This window comes from Hippichthys cyanospilos, chromosome 11 (assembly GCF_059441005.1).
Source record: "Hippichthys cyanospilos isolate Australia breed blue-spotted pipefish chromosome 11, RoL_Hcya_1.0, whole genome shotgun sequence".
NCBI lineage: Eukaryota > Metazoa > Chordata > Actinopteri > Syngnathiformes > Syngnathidae > Hippichthys > Hippichthys cyanospilos.
This window is the reverse complement of record NC_142379.1, coordinates 5015250-5036005: the sequence shown is the minus strand read 5'-3', so window position 1 is coordinate 5036005 and position 20756 is coordinate 5015250. Positions and strand designations below refer to the sequence as shown.

The 20756-nt window shown below is 38.2% G+C and overlaps 1 protein-coding gene and 1 long non-coding RNA gene across 8 annotated transcripts in view; one reads left to right on the top strand and one right to left on the bottom strand.

Annotated features, from left to right (window-relative positions):
- Positions 1–369: 369 nt before the first annotated feature.
- Positions 370–13613, bottom strand: LOC148415526 (uncharacterized). Its single transcript, XR_015867270.1, has 3 exons — positions 13476–13613; positions 12067–12225; positions 370–594 (listed from the first exon to the last, which is right to left on the bottom strand). It is a non-coding gene; the product is annotated as an uncharacterized LOC148415526 (long non-coding RNA).
- Positions 8285–20756, top strand: part of LOC148415525 (muscleblind-like protein 1) — a 74502-nt gene continuing 62030 nt past the window's right edge. For 5 of the 7 annotated variants that reach the window (XR_015867269.1, XM_088428101.1, XM_088428100.1 and 2 more), the window contains exon 1: positions 8285–8644. The gene's annotated coding sequence lies outside the window, so the exon portion shown is untranslated. Of the gene's footprint in view, positions 8645–16844; positions 16922–20756 lie in introns of those variants that run through there. The other 2 variants (XM_088428099.1, XM_088428098.1) reach the window with 2 other exon arrangements.

The following is a 20756-nucleotide window of genomic DNA, read 5'->3' as shown; positions in this document are numbered from 1 at the left end:
TCAAACTTGTTCGATGCTTTGAAATTGACATCAAATGTATTTCACATCACAGGGAAAGCATGCATCGGGGAGCTGAAATTTCACCCAGATGGTGACAACATGTCAAAGTTCAACACGGTACGACCACGAGCCACGAAATGCATCGGCTGAAATAGATAGATGTGGAATATAATGACCCAAAAATGGGCAAAATTCTGCACAAGGGTTCAACTAAGAAGCTGATCTAGAAGAGAAAAGAATCGACTTCGGACAGAATCATTCGGTTCTGCCTGACAACTGATTTTGTGCTCCCTTTTGTTACTCTCCTCTCTCTCGCTCACTTCCTCCATCAGACGCAAATGGCAAAAAAATAGAATAATAATAAGAATGTTGACTCTGGATGTTAGGCCTTTTTTTTTTCCAAAGCCGTGACTCACACTGAGCAAGCTGAGAAATGGAGAACGGCGAGTGGCTGGCGGGGCCGCGAAGCCAGCCTGGAAGGAAGTCCACCGAGGCAGACCTGGCTCGGTTGGACTTGGAAGAACACCGAAGCTAACGTGGCTTCCAATCTACTACATGTTGTAAATCCAGATAATCTTCTCACAAGCTCCTTCCCTGGAAATGGAAACATAGGAGAACCTTTAAGTTCGTTTTAAATATATAATTGGATATTGGACAAGGGGTGTTCATTTAAAATGATGTGTATTATTGTGGATGGAAATTGAATTTTGATTACATTGATTCAAAACATTTTTGTTAACAAGCACCCTAACCAGTATAAAGTATTTTCTGGAATGGAAAAAAAATGATTTGTGCTTTATCTGGAATGACATTTTTAGTGGTCTGTCTAGGCGAGTTTTATTCCGCAATTCTGAAATTTCCAGCAGATGATTAAAATATGTAAAATGTAAAAATGCAACGATTTTGACACTTCTATATGATTGCAGCTGGATGTGCAAGATTTTTTGTACAAAAATAGTAATTGTCCAAATTTTGGACCATATAAAACCAGTGTTATTTTTCCATTAATTCTTTCACGGTATCATGAAAAAATCTCAAAAGAATTTCCATAATTTGTAACAAAATACCACAAGTGTATACGTAAGGCACAAAACTGCGAACCAACAAAATTAATATAAATTAATTACATTGGGGAGCATCGTTATCAATACTCAAATGCAAAATTCATTTTGACATCACACTTTTTTTCCACTTTCAAGACAAGTCATATTTTGAGCAATATCACTGACATTAAACTAGATGCCGAACGTGCCGAACGTAAAAGTCCTTTCGCGCTTGCGCACAGATGTGGTGCACCATGGGAAACGTAGTTTTGTCACTAAGAGCGCTGCTCTGAGCCGTCTTCTCTGTGGGAGTTCCGCATAAAAGGATCGGATCAGCTTTGCTAATGCTATTAGTACAGCAGCTGGGGATTACGTCTCCCAACGAGAAAGGAAAAGGGCGGGACAAAAGAGGACGCTCGCAAGGATTTGCATGTTTGACAGAAGAAATGAAAAAGACTTAAAAGGGGGAAAAAACATGAAAATACATACACATATATATATATATATATATATATATATATATATATATATATATATATATATATATATATATATATATATATATATATATATACACACACACACACACACACATGGCAACTCCACAACGCTGTCGTACAAAGTGTTGTGTGAGTTGTTTGAGAAATTCCATTTCACTGTTACAGTACTCCTGGGATTGAAGTTAATTAAGATGGCCGGGACCTCTTGGAAGCAAACTTATTTTTGGCCGAAAGAGCAAAAATGTCAGAAAAAGATAACGAGGAGTAGTCATGTCAGAAGATGCACTGGGCCGCTTCCAAGAGCAAGCAAACATTAAAGAAAACCCAGGAGGAGGACTAAATTGCTCCCCGCTCACTTCAATTGATATTACCCACACACACGCGCGCGCGCACTGTATGATTCACGCAACGCTTGAAATGAACTGAGAAAACGGCAATCACGAAAATTAAAAGGAGTCACCCAATTTGCATCATTTCACAATTGCTGTTTTCAATTTCTCTCCTTTTCTTTTTTTTTATTGGTCTGCTGAGGGGGCGAGGATTTATGGTAAACCACAAGGATGGAAAATGTTTCCATAATCCAAAAGGGATCACATGACCGCGTGAAACAAGAAGCGGAGTACGGATCCAGGAGAGTCGGATCAGGATGTCCCTAAATGCACCGCGAGTCAGCTCGGTGTCACGTATTAATCTTGAATAAAATAACACCAAAGGCCGTAATAGTATTTCTAGACATTGAAAGATTTGAAAGTCGGGGGCTTTGAAGGTGAGACCCCATTTATCTTCGTTAGACTTCCAACGGGGCTGTTCCAAATCAGATAGATCCCACAAATGAGTCATAATTCTTTTTCAAACTCGGCAATGTCGATCCAGCAGATGCAGATCCTCTTAGGTGATTATTTCGCCACCAGACTTTAGCCAACCAAAGTGCAAGACACACTAAAGACTTTTGGTCATTACAGAATTATAAATTACTTTATAGAGTAAAAGTAATTACCGTATTTTCTGCACTTTAAGGCGCACCTAAAAGCCTTAATTTTTTCGAAAAGCTGATGGTGCGCCTTATAATTAGGTGCGCCTTATATATGGATCAATATTGATAAAGTAAGCTTTACCTGTTTCTTTTGTGTGTTTACAGTTGAACAAGGTCGGTCATATTGACATTGAGTTATTATGCTATTGAGAGTTTAGAGTTATTATTTGAGTTATTGTTGTTATTACTTTGAGCAGGGGTGTCTCACTCATATTTATCAGGGGCCACATTGTAGTTATAATTTTTGTCAGAGGGCCGGTATAATTGTGAAATCAAATCAATTTTCGGTGTGTTTCTAAGTAGTTTTGAAATAAGAGCCCGGTAAAAACTGTTCAAAAGAGATATTGGGAACAAAAAATGCTAGTTATTTTTAAATGTTGAGGACAACTTGCAAATTTAAACTTGAAGTTTGCTCAGGATTTCGCGGGCCACATAAATTGATGTGGCGGGCCGGGTCTGGCCCCCGGGCCTTGAGTTTGACACCAATTACTTTGAGTATTACTATATTGTGATTGAAAATGTTTTAAAATGTCATTAATTGATGGTGCGCCTTATAATCCGATGCGCCTTATATATAGAAAAAGTTTTAGAATATCATTAATTGAGGGTGCGCCTTATAATCCGGTGCGCCTTATAGTCCGGAAAATACGGTAATTACTTTACATACTTAAGTAATTCAATGCTTACTTTGGTATTGGAATACCTAAGATAATTGATTACTTTAGTGTCTAAAGTATTTTAATACTTTTAATACCCAGAGAAAGCAATCAATTACTGTAGTAATTTTAGTACCGTATAAAGTATATTGAAAATAAAAGATGTATAAATACCTGGGATGGAATGAATGGATTCCAAACAAAAAGAAATACGTGAAAATAAATTGCTGGGAATGAACGAGTGATTTCGCATCTAAACCGAACAAAGTTGCCAGGTTTTTTTTTTCTGCATTAACGAGCCGCGAGCGTTACTTTGGAATCAAATGAATCTTTGAGCATCAATCAGTTTTTCGCTCGACACCAAAAACAATTTCTACAATCAGTGGTTTGTGTTCCGTTATCCTCAGCCCGTCTGCGTCTCTTTGTTTGAGCACCTGTTGTTTTTGTCAAAAGTGGCGTTCATTATCCCCCGCCGTCGTTTTTCCTCGTGTACACGTCTTTCAGCGCCATGCTTGGAGACTGGTGATGCTCCTTATGAATATTTATATTCCTTGCCTAGTACGTGTAGCGTCTGATTAGGCTTATTGCTTTAGATGCAGAGCCTCTATTTCTTTCTCAATAAATTGCAAGACCCGACGAGATTGAGTCGAGTTAGTTCAGATAAAAGATTGTTGAGACTGCAGCTGACAGAAGCATACACTTGATTATATTACAGAAGCTGTGAGTTTTACAGTGAAGCCTCTTCAGTTGTGCTCATAAGTTGACATATTTGATGTCATATTGACATCATATTTGATTTTATTTTAAACCTGTGAGGTGAATTGATAGATGTGCCAACTAGTGGCAAATGGTGACACATACAGTCGTGCTCATAAGTTTACAAACCCCTTGATATGTAAAAACTTAGTGTATGTCTGCCAGTGTCAACCCCTGGTGATTTTTTTTTACAGTTGTGCTCATGAGTTTAAGTTTCACATGGGTTTGCAAATATGTGAGCATAACTTGTACGTTAGACAACTAGTGGTGCATTGATGACATACAGTACAGTTGTGCTCATAAATTGAAATATTCTAGTCAACTTGTGAGCTGAACTGATATATCTGCCATCTAGTGGCGAATGGTGACACATACAATCATGCTCATAAGTTCACAAACCCCTCGGTATGTAAATTTATGAGCACAAGAGTATGTCTGCCAGTGCCAACTCGTGGTGAATGGTGATTTATACAGTTGTGCTCATAAGTTCAAGTGTCCCATGGGTTTGCGTGTGTGTGAGTACAATTCTTATGTTCGACATGTATGGGGCATTGATGACATACAGTTGTGTTCATAGGTTTACAATCCCATCGATTATTTAAAGTAATGAGCACAACTTATATGTTTTATAACTTGTGGTGAATGATGCCATTTACAGTTGTGTTCACAGGTTTAGAATCTCACCGCGTATTTAAACTTATGAGCACAACTGTAAGTTTGACTACAAGTGGTGAAGAAAGATACATACAGTTGTGGTCATAGGTTTACAATCCCATCACGTAAACCTTTGAGCACAACTGGTGAACAAGCGAAGCCTCGTCAGTCGTGCTCAAAAGTTGACATATTCGAGGGGTATGAAAACTTGTGAGGGTATCTGATATATCTGCCAACTAACGGCGAATGGTGACATATGAAGTCATGATCATACATTTAAGATACGTATGTAAACTTATGAGCACAAGTGTGTCTGCCCGTGCCAAATAGTGGCGAATGGTGATGTAGGTATGTGTAATATGTATCATATATGCTCATTGGTCACAGACCCTGACGAGTAAACTTTGTAAACTTATGAGCACAATTAGTATGTGTGCGAGCTACAGTAGTGTTGAATATTGATATGTGGAAGTTTCTGAAGGTTATGTAAACATGAGCGCAACCTGTAAAGCAGAACGCAATCCAATCTGTACTCCATGAAACATTTATAAACTGTTAAAAAGTCATATTTTAACATTCTTAAATATAACAAAGGAAGAAGTGGTAACAAAAACACAATACGTAGAAAAATTAATTTATAATTCCCGCTACCTCTTCAAAAAAACACCAGCTAAATAACCTCACCCCAACAGAATTTTTTTTATTTGTTTTGCTTTTCTCTTACCTTTGACAAACCTTTTTTCCCTGTACCTTAATTTCCGTGTAGATGAACTCAAATTGCAGTTAATTCTTACCATAATCACATATCCACGTGGAAAGTATGATTAAAAGAACAAAGCTGGGTCTATAACACTGAGTGCAGTAATTAATACCTCAGCAGTTCCACCACTGTTATTATGCATGAGCTTAATCAATGACCGTTGAGCTTAAGGGCAATAAATCATTCAAATGAGCGCTGCATGCCTGCGCGTGTATCTTTTCTATATTATGGATTTCGGTATCTTTTTTTGACTGGGCTGACGTAAAAAGGGGAAAAATTAAAATACAGACCTAAACTTGACATAGAAAAAGTCTACGATAGAAGGAAGCTGAAATAAGATGTAATGTAACGAGGGATCGCTGGAGTTTTTAAAAATTATTGTATTTGTCACAGATTTGGAGGAAATTTTAGATATCAAAAGTATCATTGGTACCAATACTTAGTATGCCTTTCAAATAGTGGGGTGGGGCCCCCCGGCGTCACCCCGTTTTCAGCATTTTTTTCCCAGGCACATTTATGCACCTTTTTTTTCAGTTTTAGACTAAGGTGTAACCCCTTTTTTTTTTTTTAATTAAAAGCAAAGGTCTAAAATACTGATGGAGATTTTCCAAAATCTCCAGATCGACGTTTGCGTGGAGCAATCACAAACTGGAATTTTACGTCATCACGCTTGTCTGTTTCCCGCCACAAACATTACCGATGCGGTTAAGAGGCGGAAGTTCTTTCTGATTGGACAGAATTTGGATTGGCATGAATAACTGAATGAATAATAAATGAATGAAACTGCACTGTTCGTATTAGTGTAGCGGTGATTTTTTATTTTTTATTTTTCAATGGACAAAGCCATGTAGATTGTAGATTGGGTGGAATTTTTTTTATATACATATACACAGAATATGCGGGTTTAAAAATGCGTAGACAAGGCCTAATAGTATAAACACTGGTATCGGTTTGAAAAAAAGTGGTATTGAACATCACTAGTTTCTTGGGTAATCTTGCTTGTTTCTTTTGTCTTTTTTCTGTGAAATCCTTCATTCCTGTTACACAGAATTCGCGTGTATGTTAAGTGAAAGGTTCTTTGTTCAAACAAAACAGGTGGTCAATAAACAGCAAAATGTCATGCTGAATATTTTTCCATTATAGCATGAATAGCACCAGCTGTCATAAAGCAGAATACTGCCGCATCGGTTCTGATTGCGATTGTTCACCATGTCGGCTGCGGGGAATCGTTCTTGCCTGGATAAATACTAGGAAAATAAATAAAAGCCACTCCATCATGGAGTGTGTCACTGTGGACTCGCAGGCGACATGACAGCTATGAGCGTCAAATAAGAAGTCTCCATGTGGAGAAAGCAAGTGGAGCGTGGGGGTGAAGTTGAGAGTGCGATGATTGCGCTGTGGGATTTACAGGACCTGAAGGAGGACGGCGGCCTTCCGCCCACTCCGTCTCCATGGGAGACGGTCGAGAGGAAAGCACTCCCCCCCCTTTTTTTAAAATTAATTGTCTGATTTAAACCCCCCCCCTGTATGATGGTATTTTTTTTTCCAGTTAAATATCTGCATATAAATAATGAAATCTGGCACATGATTTAATTTCATGTGAAATATATGTTTTTTGGTAGCGTTAATTCTAACCAGGAAGTGAAACGTCTCGTTGTCTGAAACCTTCATGATGCCATTCAATAGCCGACCAGTCACAAAAGAATAACAAAGAAATAAGATAACATAACCTTGGGGTATAAAAAATATGCAACTGAGTTTCGCCCTTGTGCAGTATTTTGACAATGGACATTGTCTTCCACAAAAGAAAAAAGAAAAGCAATTGCCATCTACTGTATTTTTCAGACAAGAAGGCATTTTTTTTTTCTCATGATTTGAGCCCTGCGGTTTATAGTCCAGTGCAGCTTATCTGCAGATTTTTTTTTTTTTTTGTAAGCTATTGCTTTGGAGTTTGAACTGCTAATTCACTCTGCAGTATTCTGTCAGTTTTATGTTGAAAATAGCCATCCATCTAGCAACTTTCTAGAAGTATGTTGGTGCAGCAGTCATTTAAAATTCAAATATAAATAACATAAATACAGCAGCAAAAGTTGAGCTTGAAAAAAACCTGCGCACACACACACACACACACACATATATATATATATATATATATATATATATATATATATATATATATATATATATATATATATATATATATATATATATATATATATATATATATATATATATATATATATATATATATATATATATATATATATATATATATATATATATATATATATAATATGTCAAAATTCAAATGATCACTTCGTTATCACATGACCATGAATGTGCCATCTCTTCGCTAAAATAATGCAAAAACGTCGTGGACGCAAATGACCCAAAAATGGTCAAAATACTAGACGAGGGCTATTTTGTTTAATCCTTGACGTACATCCAAACGAACGCTTTGAAAAAAGGCACTAAAGGGAGCTGAAATTTCACCCAGATGATGACAACATGTGAAATTGAAAAAAAAAAGGGACAAAATACTGCACAAAGGGTAAATCAAACTCAAGGACGGATAATGATGACAGTAATGCCGCTTAAATATCGTCTATACTGCGTCGGTGTCTGGCAGCCTGAGCCCCTCAGTTGATCAGTGTCCAGCTGCTGTTGTGAGGCTGCAGAGTGTCTTATCAAAGCGCACCAGGCCCCGATGGCGTTAGCAAAGGGCGGAAGCCGCTAATAAACAAGCAAAGCCCACTTCCAGGAACACACGCACCCTCGCTCTCCCCTCGCGCCGCAGAAGCAACAGTTGGTGACCACCAAGCGCCAGGATATTTCTGTCAGCGCAAACAAAGCCCACTTGTTTTCATGTTGTTGGGTTTTTTTTCTACTTTCACTATGTAAACATTAAAAAAAAAAAAAAAAAGAGGGCGGGAGAAAAGTGGAGGTTGAGGGGGAGGTGGGAGGCTGTTGCCACGGCAACGAGAGCTGCGGCGGCAGTGGTCGCCAGGAGGCTTCTTCCGCTTTTGCTCTTATACTGAGCCCGAGTGGACGCAGGAGTGTGTGGGTTTGGCCTTTTGTCGCCGCGCAAGAGGCGAGGACATCCCCCCCTGGATCAGCTGAGTGAGCGGGCGAGAGAGAGAGAGAGGCAACGTCGCTGTCGTGCACATTCATCAGTTGCTCTCGCGGGGGGGGATTGTGTACTCAGGCTCTTTCACGCTCACACGACCGCGACAAGCCAGCAGGTAAGACCGCGGAAAAAAAAAAAACAAACAAAAAAAACCATCCAGTCTGTTTCTACATTTTGCTTTGCTGACTAATGTGTTATCTAATAACATTGGAAGAACTCAGTGCTTCTCAATTATTTTTTGCAAAGCGCCCCCAAGGTAAGAGAAAATGTTTTGCACCCCCCCCCCACTCGCTGTGGCGACTATAAATGAGATCACGATTTATGAAAGTTTTATAAATATACCTAAAATTGTATCAGGTTTTACCATTAAAACAAACACTTAAAGCACTTTTAGCAAAAACTACTTTTAGCAAATGTTATTTTTACTTCTTACAGGGTTCATGCAAGTTATATCTTATTCTGAATCTGAAAAAATTGCTTGAGTAGATCAGATTGCTTGGAATAAAAAAATTAAACAAATATGTCAACCCTTATTCAAACTACAACCACATTGGTTACATTTGAATACAGTAGTTAGTCTTAACAGCAGTTTTTTTTTGTTATTGTTTGTTGTCATTCTTTCAAAATACTTTGTTTTAAGAGTGTTTTATAAGTTTTATTTTTTAACACGTTTCAAATGCAAGAGAAGAAAAAAAAGTTACTTGTGTTATGTAAACACATCCTTTGTTTGACGTGTCACCATTTTGTCTATACACAAATCCGAAAAATAAAACATTCTTTTTTTCAAAATATATTTAATTATAATTTGCTTGAATAAAGGTATTTTTTTTAAGAATTTTAATTTTTAACAAAAATGTTTCTTCAATTGCAGCTTTGGCTCTTTTGTTCGTTTTTGTTCATTTAAATAACTCTGAAGCAAATCATTTTTTAGCTTTATCAACTGTTCACGTAGCATTAAACAATTTCTGGCTCATCTACAGAAAAATTGCAAAGATGCCACTAAAACAATTTAGCACAGAGTTTATTCATGTTCCAATTAATTATCTGTTAATTTGAAAGGAAAAACTTACTGTTCCAGCCAGGGCAAAATCAATAAATGCTTTTAAATCTAACCTTTGCGCGGTATTTTGTCCAATCTTTTCATCTGTACATCAAAGACACTGCAGAGGGAAAGCTTTAAAAGATGACACTAGGGAGCTGAAACTTCACCCAGATGGTGACAACATATTAAAGTTCAACATGGCACGCCCACTGAATTATTACACTACCAGGAATGTGCCAACCCTTGGCTAAAATACTGCCAGAATGATGTGGAACAAAATGACCCAAAACAGTCAAAATACTGCACAAGGATGCAAAACAAAGCAAAACCCCAAAACAATCGATGATGTATATCTTCTTTTTTCTAACGTAGCCCTTTTTAGAACCACTACTTTATGTAATCCAGATATAAACAACTGCAAGTTCAAAGGGAAATTCACTAAATGTCTCATATTCTTCGTGCGTATCGTCTGCTTCGGCCGCCGTCGTCTTTTAAAGGTCGTTCCGCGGCGTGGCATCGGAGACAGACGCTGGCTGCGGGCTCTTGAAACGTAATTACTTTATTAAGGGACTCAAATGGGAGATTTTGTTTCTGGATCATGCGATTCCACTGAGAAATCATGTTTCAGTCTCGTGTGCAGACGTTCCGCAGAGTCCAAATAGGGGCCTGAGTGAAAAATAGCTTCCAAATAGAAGCTAAATGAATCGGCGGCCAAGTCGGCCCGCGCCGCCATCCCCGAAGAACGCCGGCTACATCGCCGGTCATTTTACTTAGATTGGCCTTTATGGCACAGGCGAGCCTCGGCGCGGTTGTTAGATTTTATCGGGCTGCCTGCGCAGCATTATGCGCACGTGTGTGGCGAGGCAATAAAATATGAAAATAACATGCAGATCGGATGTTAAGTCCCTTACATTTTTCGTTCGCTCCATTTAGCTCAAAGCGCCGCTTCGCTTCGGCTTGCAAATCCAGCTGTCAAAACGCCAAAGCGAGAGACTGCCGGCCCCCAACCCCCTCAATTGTGATAAATTTATTTTTGATAAAGGGTCATTTTGCGATGACTTTTTAAGGCATTTTTAAGGTAAATTAAAGGCAATATGACCGATGACAAAATACACAGAAAATGAAAAATGCAGATCAGACTCGTGTAAAGTCTAATTATACTGCAATTACATGCTGAAAAAGTAACTCTAAGGGTCCTAAACAAAACGTTACTTTATAATTCTTGCGTACAAAGGTACACAATTAACTCATTCAATCCCAAAGACGGATTTTTACGTCCAGTACAATCACAGGTGTGTTCGTTTGTTTTCAAATTTTTGGCAAAATCATGGCCTAAAAATGGCTGGCACTAAGTAATCGATAACTTCAAGTACTAATTTAATCAATTACTCTCGGTACTAAGCAGTGTAATAACAAATATATTCTTATAGTACTTAAAGTAATCTATCAAGCCCCACCCACTTGTGGGGACATCATGGAAGAGAAATCTTGACAATGAGTAGTTTAGAAGTCCAATTTCATAACTTGTAAAGAAATACTCATTTAATTGATTACTCAATGAAATTAAGTACTATAGTAACAAATACATATGTGCTGAGGTAATAAAGTGATTACATAAGGTACTAAAGTAACAAAGGGATAACTTTAGGCAGTGAAGTCTTACTTTGGGTATGTTGGTACTTTAAGTACTTTGGAATTACTAAAGTAATCTATCAAGCCTCATTTGCAGGCACATCATGAAAGAAAAATTTTGACAGTGAGTAGTTAGGAGTTATGATTTCTTAACGTAATAAAGTACTAATTTAATCAATTACTCTTGGTACTTAAACACTTTAGTAACAAATACTTTTTGGACTAAAACAATAAAGTGATTTTTTTTTTTAGGTACTAAAGTAATAAAGGAATTACTTCAGGTAGTAAAGTCCTTACTTTAGATACATTAAGATTACTAAAGTAATCAAATAGGTTCAAGAGCTAGGTTTAGTTGTCTTAATAATTAGTAAATTAAAGTAATTAGCTGATTTCAGACCCACTTTTAGCTGGACACCGGAAAAAGTTCAAAACAAACACACAAACAAACAAATAAATAAATAGCTGGAATTTAAATTCTCTGACTCTTTCAAAAATAAAAACACGCCTAGAATTGAATGAGTTTATAAATTAAAGTCAGGGCTGTAATTTGAACTAGCCTTCTGTTTCATTTCACTGTCATTCACTGCCAGTGACGGCTATATACGTTAAAAATCCATTTTAACTGAGTTGGCAGTCAATTATTTAAAAGAAAAAAGGAAAAGGAAAAAAAAGCCATCAGTGCACTAGGATACATTTTTGGGGGGCTTGGCTGATTCTATTTAGCTTGTTTACTTAGATTAGAAATAAAAATGCGAGTTGGCAAGGATTAAAAAAAGGCATGCATATTCATCGTGTTAAAAAAAGTTGACAAACTGACATGAAATCCATTCCAATCGAAGCAAAGATCGCTTAAAGCAGCTCACCTTGGAAAAAAAAAAATATCTGTGAGCTTCTCTTGCTGTCAGTTGAGCTTTTTGGCCTCGCTTAGCATCCGAAATGATAGACGGCTCCAGATGTCGCAGTTAAATCCTCCTTCTCCTTCTCCGTGTGCTCTTTCTCTTTACCCCTTCCTCTTTTTCTTCCTGGAAACACGCGCACATGGCCTTTTTAAGGGACGGCAAAAGTGTTACGACCGGCATGCCGTTTTCACCCACTCAAACTCGCGCCCTCGTTCTCCCCAAATTATCTGCAAATTGCGGTAATTATCTTCAAGTCCAAAAGCTTTCAACATGTCTTGTTTTCTCATCAGTGTGCGCCTCTTAAACCACAAGTACCTCATCATTAGCGGCGAGTATATTTACTCAAGTGCGACTTCCCACCGAAAGCGCTTGTTTTGTTACACCCGCTTGTTAATCTCATATTTGATTTTATGCGCTGCTTCATAGTCTTTTCCTGTATTAAATTCATGTTTTGCTGTCCATATTAGTCCATCTCCTTCAGGCAAAATATGAGCCTGCTAACAGGGTGGATGCTTGTTGGCTAATGTTAGCCTTGAATGAGGATATAGTGGACCGTCAGTTAGCGTGCGGATTGACAACCATGTTGCGAAAAAGTTTTCGTGATAAACATACTGCATTTCCTGGACTATAAGTCGCACCGAAGTATAAGATGCAGCGCGAAAAATGGAAAATTGAGTTCTGTCACGTGTAAACCACACTGGACTATAAGCCGCAGTTTGTAACGTCAGTATGTTGAAAAGTTAAACTCATCCGCAAATATTCGGCCAATTATCTCCGGACGATGTTAGAACAGCCGCAATGGTCCGATCAATCCGTCAGACCCGATTAAAAATGTTTCAGGATCCGAACTCGACTCTTCCGTCAGCATTTAAAAGGGCTTCTGCGCGCCACCATCTTGATAAGGGAAATCGTTGAAAGCCGACTGTCTGCCGTGTGAACCCTCAGCGAGAGAAGTAAACACAACTTCCCTTTGCAGGAAAGTGTTTATCCCCTTCGGTGTGACATCAGACTTTGTATTTTTAGCGTTCCATCTGTAAACAATCAGAACCTTGTGATTTCTGCGCAATGCCTTGAAGGCGGCGCGGGGGCCTTTAGCGAGTGGCGTAGCGGGAGGAGTGAGAGGGGGAGGGGCTCTGGAAATTGTCATTTCATATCGCAGACAACTGCGACGCTTCTCCTGGACTCGGTGGACATGGTGTAAATATTTATCCGTGCCACGTTCCGATTCATCACAGGCTTCCGTTCAATCGTATCACGCGTTCGCAAAAAAATGTAGCGATGAATTCCAAACGCATGACCCGTTGCAGTCGCACGTCAGTGAGAGTGAGTCACTTGGTAACATCCACCTGACACACACACACACACACACACACCTGACGTAATGTTGATGGAGTTTGCCGCCATGGCAACAGTTGGGACTCTTGCTGTCCCGGAGCGGAGGGATGCTGTGGAGGAGGGAGGCTGCACCACTCACCGTCTGCGTGGCAATAGCTCTCTTGTCTCAAAAAAAAAAAAAAAAAAAATATATATATATATATATATATATATAATATTTAGAATAGTCATCATTAATATAGTCATTTTTTAAAATCTGAAGCTCGTAAATAAATCAATAAAAAAAAAACAGTGCTAACATCAATGAACTACTTATTCAAATTTTTAGGTAACTTTATAAGAGATTCTGCTGACCTTGGGAAATCAACTGCACCGTTTGGTTGTGTTGAAAATGTAAACAAATGTGAAATTTTAACAGTATGATTTTAAAATTTAGGGTAGAAAACCAGAGGGAGATACTGTATTTACTTGTCTTTATAAAATGTATTTAATTTTATTTTAAGAAATAATATATAAATAAATTCATGTATTTAATCTTATTTTAAGAAATAATATATAAATAAATACATAATAATATTGCTATTTACTGTCGACTAAAAATGACACGGCGTGCTGAAAGTAAGCATCAACCAATCACAGCTCAGCTGATAAACATCACATGACCAACAGGTGAGCAGGGATTGGTCATTATTTGAGCCTTGCGCACAGTTGTGTCAATTTCAGCCGACAAACGTAAAAAATGTGTTTAATGTACGTTGAAAATAATTCAATCATTAAATTAAATAATGACAAAATATTAGCTTTTCACTGTGGAAAATGGCTACATACATTTTTTATGTCTTAAATGATATTTAAAGAACGTTAAGAGCTGGTGTTTATATTTTTGCTTTTGAATTTTGAGTCAATAATTTTCATTTTACTGATTATGGATATCTGATCCAAAATACTGGTTATCATTCACCTAAAAATAATTTGTATTGGCCCTGAAAAACAAACAAACAAAAAAAACCCACATATGTTTATCTTTAATCTGGATAGGTAAACATCCTTGAAATAAGTTACGAAAACAGAAAAAAAAAACAATGCATCAAACCTTGGAACAGATAGTTTTTTTTGTTGTTGTTGTTTTTTTTTTTAATGAATAACTACGTTGAATTCGTAAAGGCACAATTCGGATACTTGAACGCCACTCAAGTCTTCTTTGTTGCCAAATGGTGATGACAGCCGTCAAGCCAAATGGAAACGCTTCCAAAAATATCCTTGATGAAGCGCCTTTGTTTTACCTCCAGCTATTCATCTCAGGAACGTTTGTTTACTGTGGAACATCCAAAATCCAGTGCCCCCTCAAGGTCTTTTTTATCTTTTTTTTTTTTGGTGTGTTTTCAACTGGCGCTACCACATAAAGTATCAATGATGGCGAAAAAAAAAAGAAAAAGTGTCAAATTGGAATACTAAGTGTAGAAAAAGATTCAAAACGTCACCACGTTTTGCAGATTTGTCTCCTTTATGAACTTGTGAACTGAAATTATGATTCTTATTATTATTATCATATTTGTACAGTGATTTATTGCCTCTTTAAATATGACTTTTTATTTTTACTTTTTTTATGATTTAAATGTTTTATTATATTATTATTTCATTTTATTATTTAATAGTGTATGTATATTGTATTGTATTTATTGTTGATATTATAAATATGTACCAATTTTAGTAATGCTCCAAATTTTGTTGTATATCAGTGTACAATGACAACAAAGACATTTTATTTTGTTCTAGATAATGGCCCTAAACCACCTGTGTCAAACTCAAGGCCCAGGGGCCAGATCTGGGCCGCCACGTCATTTTCGTGGCCCGCAAAATGCTGATTTGACTTCAGGTTTCTGGCTAAAATACCAAACTTGCAAGTTGTCGTCAACTTTTAAACGTTTTTGGGGAAAAACAAACAAAATCTGTTTCCAATCTCTCTTTTGAACTACACAATGAAATTCTTATTCTGTTCACTTCCTAGAGCAGACTACACAATCGAGCAAATAATAAAGTAGGCAATAAAAAACAATAGATTTTAATAGAGCAATAAGGGCAATAATAATAAAGCACGAATAAATGAATAGACTCACATTCTGAGCATATTACTGAGTAGATGGAGTGGAAGGAACTGTATACATATGAGGATGATAGTACAAAATATCATGTCGTGCAAAATATGTATTCAGCAGCTTTCTTGCACTGTGCAGGATTTGTAAGGTGCATGTGTGCATACGGTAAAGTGACTGGCAATGAGGCAGATTAGTGCGTGAGGGATTTGTTCAGAAAACAATGAATCGATTATTAAAACTAGTTATAGTATTTTCCGCGACATAAGGCGCACCGGATAATGAATTACCACCCTCAATTAATTATATATTTTAAAACTTTTTCAATCATAATATAGTAATAACAATAAAAACTCGAATAATAACTGTAAAATCTCACACAAAAGAAACAGGTAAAGCTTTCTTTATCAGTTCATTCCCCATCTACGAATCCCACTCAATATTGATCCATATATAAGGCGCACCTGATTATAAGGCGCACCATCAGCTTTGTAAAATAAATAAGGCTTTTAAGTGCGCCTTATAGTGCAGAAAATACGGTAATTAATTTGCTAATTGATTAGTTTTAGATTAATCTTTTGACCGCTCTATTTACTGGTGGGAATCTGAAATTCTGAGGATTAGGACAAATTCAAATGAAACTACACCTCCAAACGACGAACAATTAAAAATGGCTATCAATTAATTTGAAAATGAATTTAACCGTCGATTAATCTTTGCAATAATAAACAAAAGTAACTAAAGGTTTCATAACGGTGACATTTTGACCCCGCCATCGATTAACTTCTCCTTCCATTATTTCCTACGGGAAAACATTGATTTTAAAGTCACGCTACGTCCCTTCACCTTTTGTCTCCGACCTTGCTTCTGTTTACCATGCAGGTTTTTTTTTTTTTTCCCCCCAACGCCGCTCTCGTGGATGCAGAGAGAAAAGGAAGGTGTGTGTGGGTGCAGGTGCCGCTGTGTAAAACAACCGCATCTGTATGAGCGTTAGTGCCTGCAGATGGTGGAGAGACAAAAAAAAAAAAAAAGACGAGGGAGGGGCCGAAATCCCGCTCGGCCGTAGAATCTTCACAGCATGTGAAATAATAGCGGTGTGGACAGTAGAAGTTTGCACAAGCCCCTTCACTTTTCTGCATACGATTCCCGTTGCGGATAAATTGCGCGTGACGCGTTCAGTCGGCGCTGCCTTAGATGGAGACGGGATGCGTGGCGCGGAAGAGGGAGTGAAGGGCGAGCGAGAGAGAAAGGAGGAGGAGGAAGGAAAAGGAGGAGGATGAGGAGGAGGGAGGGGGCAGTGTCAGAGGAGAGAGGAGTGCCGCCAAGCAAGCATGAGGTTTTCACTTTCCGTTCTCCTCTCGGCAGCAGTCAGATGAGAGTCCTTGCTCACAGTAAGTCTGTTTACTTGCTGCGCGTGTGTGTGCGCGCGTGTGTTTCGTCACGCGCACGAGTTGTCTCTGTTTACTTAGTCCCATTCGCTTCTGCCGGATCACTTTTGGAATATTTTACCAACCATCTGGATGATCAGTGGGATGGATCCCTGCATATATTTCTGTGTGCGTGTGTGTGTGCATATAAGTATACATAGCATGCAAAATGGGCACCGTGCCTCACTCCTAATGTGCAGTAGTGTGAGGCGGGACACTTTTAATGTGGAAAAGAGCTGAGGGGACAAACAAATGGCCGAGCGTCAGTGTTTAATGTTGCACGGAGTAGCTGAGACACACACACACACGAAGACACACACACATGTTTGTATGGCTGTACTTGTGAGGACATCCATTGACATAATGTGTTTCCTAGCCACTAACCTTAACGATCGCGAATGATTTCCAAACCCTAAACTCGACTCTAACCCAATTCAAGTCCTGACTTCTCCAAAATGTCCTCGTGATGTATATAGAAAACTCTAATCGGTTCTCACAAGCATAGGCGGACAAGAACGCGCACACACAAGGTTGTGCGGCTATACTTGTAAGGACATACATTGACATAATGCAATGATAGAATACAATATTAAACCTAACCCGGTTCTTCTCAAATAGTGGGGCGGGCTCCCCTGGAGGGGTGCGAGGTGATGCGGGGGGGGCACGGATGATCCCAAGGAAAAGACTTTGTTTTTGTCATGTGAAGTGTAATTGCAATCATAGAATTTTATTTTTTTAAGTTACAGGCACTTTCATGCATTTGTTTTTTTTTTTTTTTTCAGTTTTAGACTAAGCTGTAACCCGTATAAACGCTGTAAAAAATGATTAACAGTTGTTGAAAGTTGATTTCTATTGCTTTTCTTCTTTTGTTAATGTTTAAAAGGATACAGGTTTAGGTATACTTATAACCCTTTTTATAGATAATAATTTTATCGATAGTCAGCGCGTCGAGTAAGTCTAGTAAATCACGATCCTCAGAAAGAGGTTTGAACAAGTGTGGGTCGGCCTAAAAGTCCTCAATTCTTCAAAATGTCCTCACTATATCAGCAGAAAAATCAAAACAGTTCACACAAGTACAACCATACAAGAACACATACACACACACACACACACACGTTGAGACGTTGACACGCATCCTCTATTCTGCCAGACTATTTCTCCCACTCTTCCAATTGGACAGCGACGTGGTGCGAGTCCCACTGTTAATGCTGCCGCACTCGTGTTTGTGGATGAGAAAACACACTCGCAAATATGCGCTTAATGGCAGCCATGCTCAGGAAAACGTTATTGAATTTTGCATTCAGTTTGAATACAAATTGCCTAATGTGACCAGACTGTTGTTTGCACAGTGGATGAGTGAGTTGTGTTGTTCATGTAGGTGGCTCCAAACCAAAAGGTTCATTAAGGGCGATGCTTTGATGCAGAGGCGGGACAGAAAAAAAAAAAAAGGCCTTTCAAACTCTTAGGGTAAGAAAGGAAAACGCTAATCACCATTTTTTACCTTGCATCAGGCCTGTCGAGATTGTTTTATTGAAAAAAGAAATCCCAGAAATGATCATAAGTTTTTTGATCCGTGTGCGGTTCACCGGTGAGATTTTGTTTTATTTCAAATGGGAACCTTGACTGAACTAAGTTTGATTTAATCAAGCGATTCATTAAAGTGGGTATGAGTACCCTAAGGGTAAGAAAAAGGAATTGAGGGGGTACGTGAGGTTTTTACAGAGTTAATGCAGGTATGAGCAAAGATCATTTGCTGCTCTATAAAACTCGGAAAATAAAAGCACACTTTTCAAAATAAGAGCAAATTAATTGGAACATTAAGCCGCTACGGGTACTGCGGGAAAAAAATGAATTTCAAATAAAAGCCGTCTATGTTGTTTATTTTAATATGGACGAAACCAACACATTTTAAATCATTACACACAAACTGAAATATCTCAAGTTGTTCGTTATGGTAACTTTGATGATTAAGATTTGCAGCTTATTGTAACCACAAACCCTGATAAATGCAATACTGTGAAAGGTTTTGTAGGTTCATCGTTATCACAGAAATCCAAACTATTCAGGATATTCACATTTTTTTAAGGGCTAAATTGTGTTTGGTGACTCCTTGCAAAATCTTGCTTTATTTATGACTACACATTGTCATTAGCTTTCAAATCTTTGACAGTATTTTTTGTTGGTAATTTTCCACATCATTCTTGCAGTATTTTAGCCAATGGATGGCACATTAATGGCACTGTGTTAACTAAATGATCATGTTAAACTTTGACATGCTGTCATGTGGGTGAAATTTCAGCTCCCTGGTGTGTTCTTTCAATGCATTCTGACTGACCATAGTTAGTTTAGCTACACATTCAAATGCAAAACACTTAAACAGTGCACTTTGAAAAGTAAGAAGCGCAATGCAGGCAACCTTAATGTTATGATGCTGGCTATGTTCGATTTTATTTTTAGAATAAAGCTTCAGGCCAAAAAAAAAAAAAAAAGAGCTGTGGGCAGCAAATGGCCGCAGGGCCAGGTTTTTGTCACCGCTGGTGTATCCATCAATCCATTCGTTTTCTGGAAATCTGGAGCCTATCTAGCCTAGCTTTTATACACACATATATATATATACAGTATATATATATGAGGTGCAAAAAAACAGTGTATCCACCTGTTGCCATTAATACGGCAGAATAACTAAAGTATATTACCTTTATGTTCAATTAAAAAGGATCAGATTCAATAAGTATATTAGAGTTTTTTTTAGTAGACTTACTTTTAGTTTATTTCCTTGCTATTTTTTTTCCTTATGTTAATAGGTTGTCTTGGCTTTACAAGTTGGAAAAGACTCACGTAATTTTTCCTGGATACTTGTGCTGGATCACTTGTTGCTAGGCAGAATTCAAAGGCGGACAGCTGTTATTTGTGACCTACAAGAAAATAAGAAAAATAAACATATATATACCAGCAATGTGTTTACAGGTGAGCAAATTTTACACACACACACGGACCAGGAGGGGACCACTTAGTGACGATGCAAATTTTACGGAAAAAGGTCACAATCACTGTTCTGTTCTTTGTTTTTTCTTGCTTTTTAAAAAAAAAAAATATGCCGAAAATTTCTTAATGGGGATAAAGTTCCATCAACTCCCAATATTGTGGCATGAGCTTCCCGCCCAAACATTACGGCGAACGCTAATAATTCGCTAGCCTCCCGCTCATTTCCTCACCCCTCTGCGCTCCCGCGTTTTCTTTTAATGTCTGCTCAGGAAAAAAAGGCGTCGCTGCAGATCAGAGCAGACAGAACTACAAGGTCATCCGAGGGAAAAAAAAAAAAAAAAAAAATCAACTTGCGAACAACAGCGTGTTCATGAGGGGAGAAAACCCGGATTGGAATTTGTGGAATTACATGAAAAAAAAAAAAACAATAAATGTGTCAAATTTTCTCTCCCTCTGGCGCTGAAGGGTCGTCTGCTGAATGCAGATGTGTGTGTGAATAAAAGTAAAAAGTCAGCATGCATCCAATAACGGAGCAAAAACTGCTAGCTGGGATCAAGGTGAAGGCGGAGGAAGGTGACGGCAGTCTAACACAGAACACGCCGCTGGCATTTAGACAGACAAAAAAAAAAATGGCCGGGGGGGGGAGTCCTTGGAGATCATTTGGCGAGTGGCAAAATCGCAGGCGAGTCAGTCAACGGCGTATGATTGCTATTTTCCCAGCAGTCAGTAAAGCCGTCGCGCCCCTCAACACACACCCTCCGAAGATGTAATCTTTGGTAAATACAGCCGGCCCCCTCGGAGTTTGCCCGTCGCC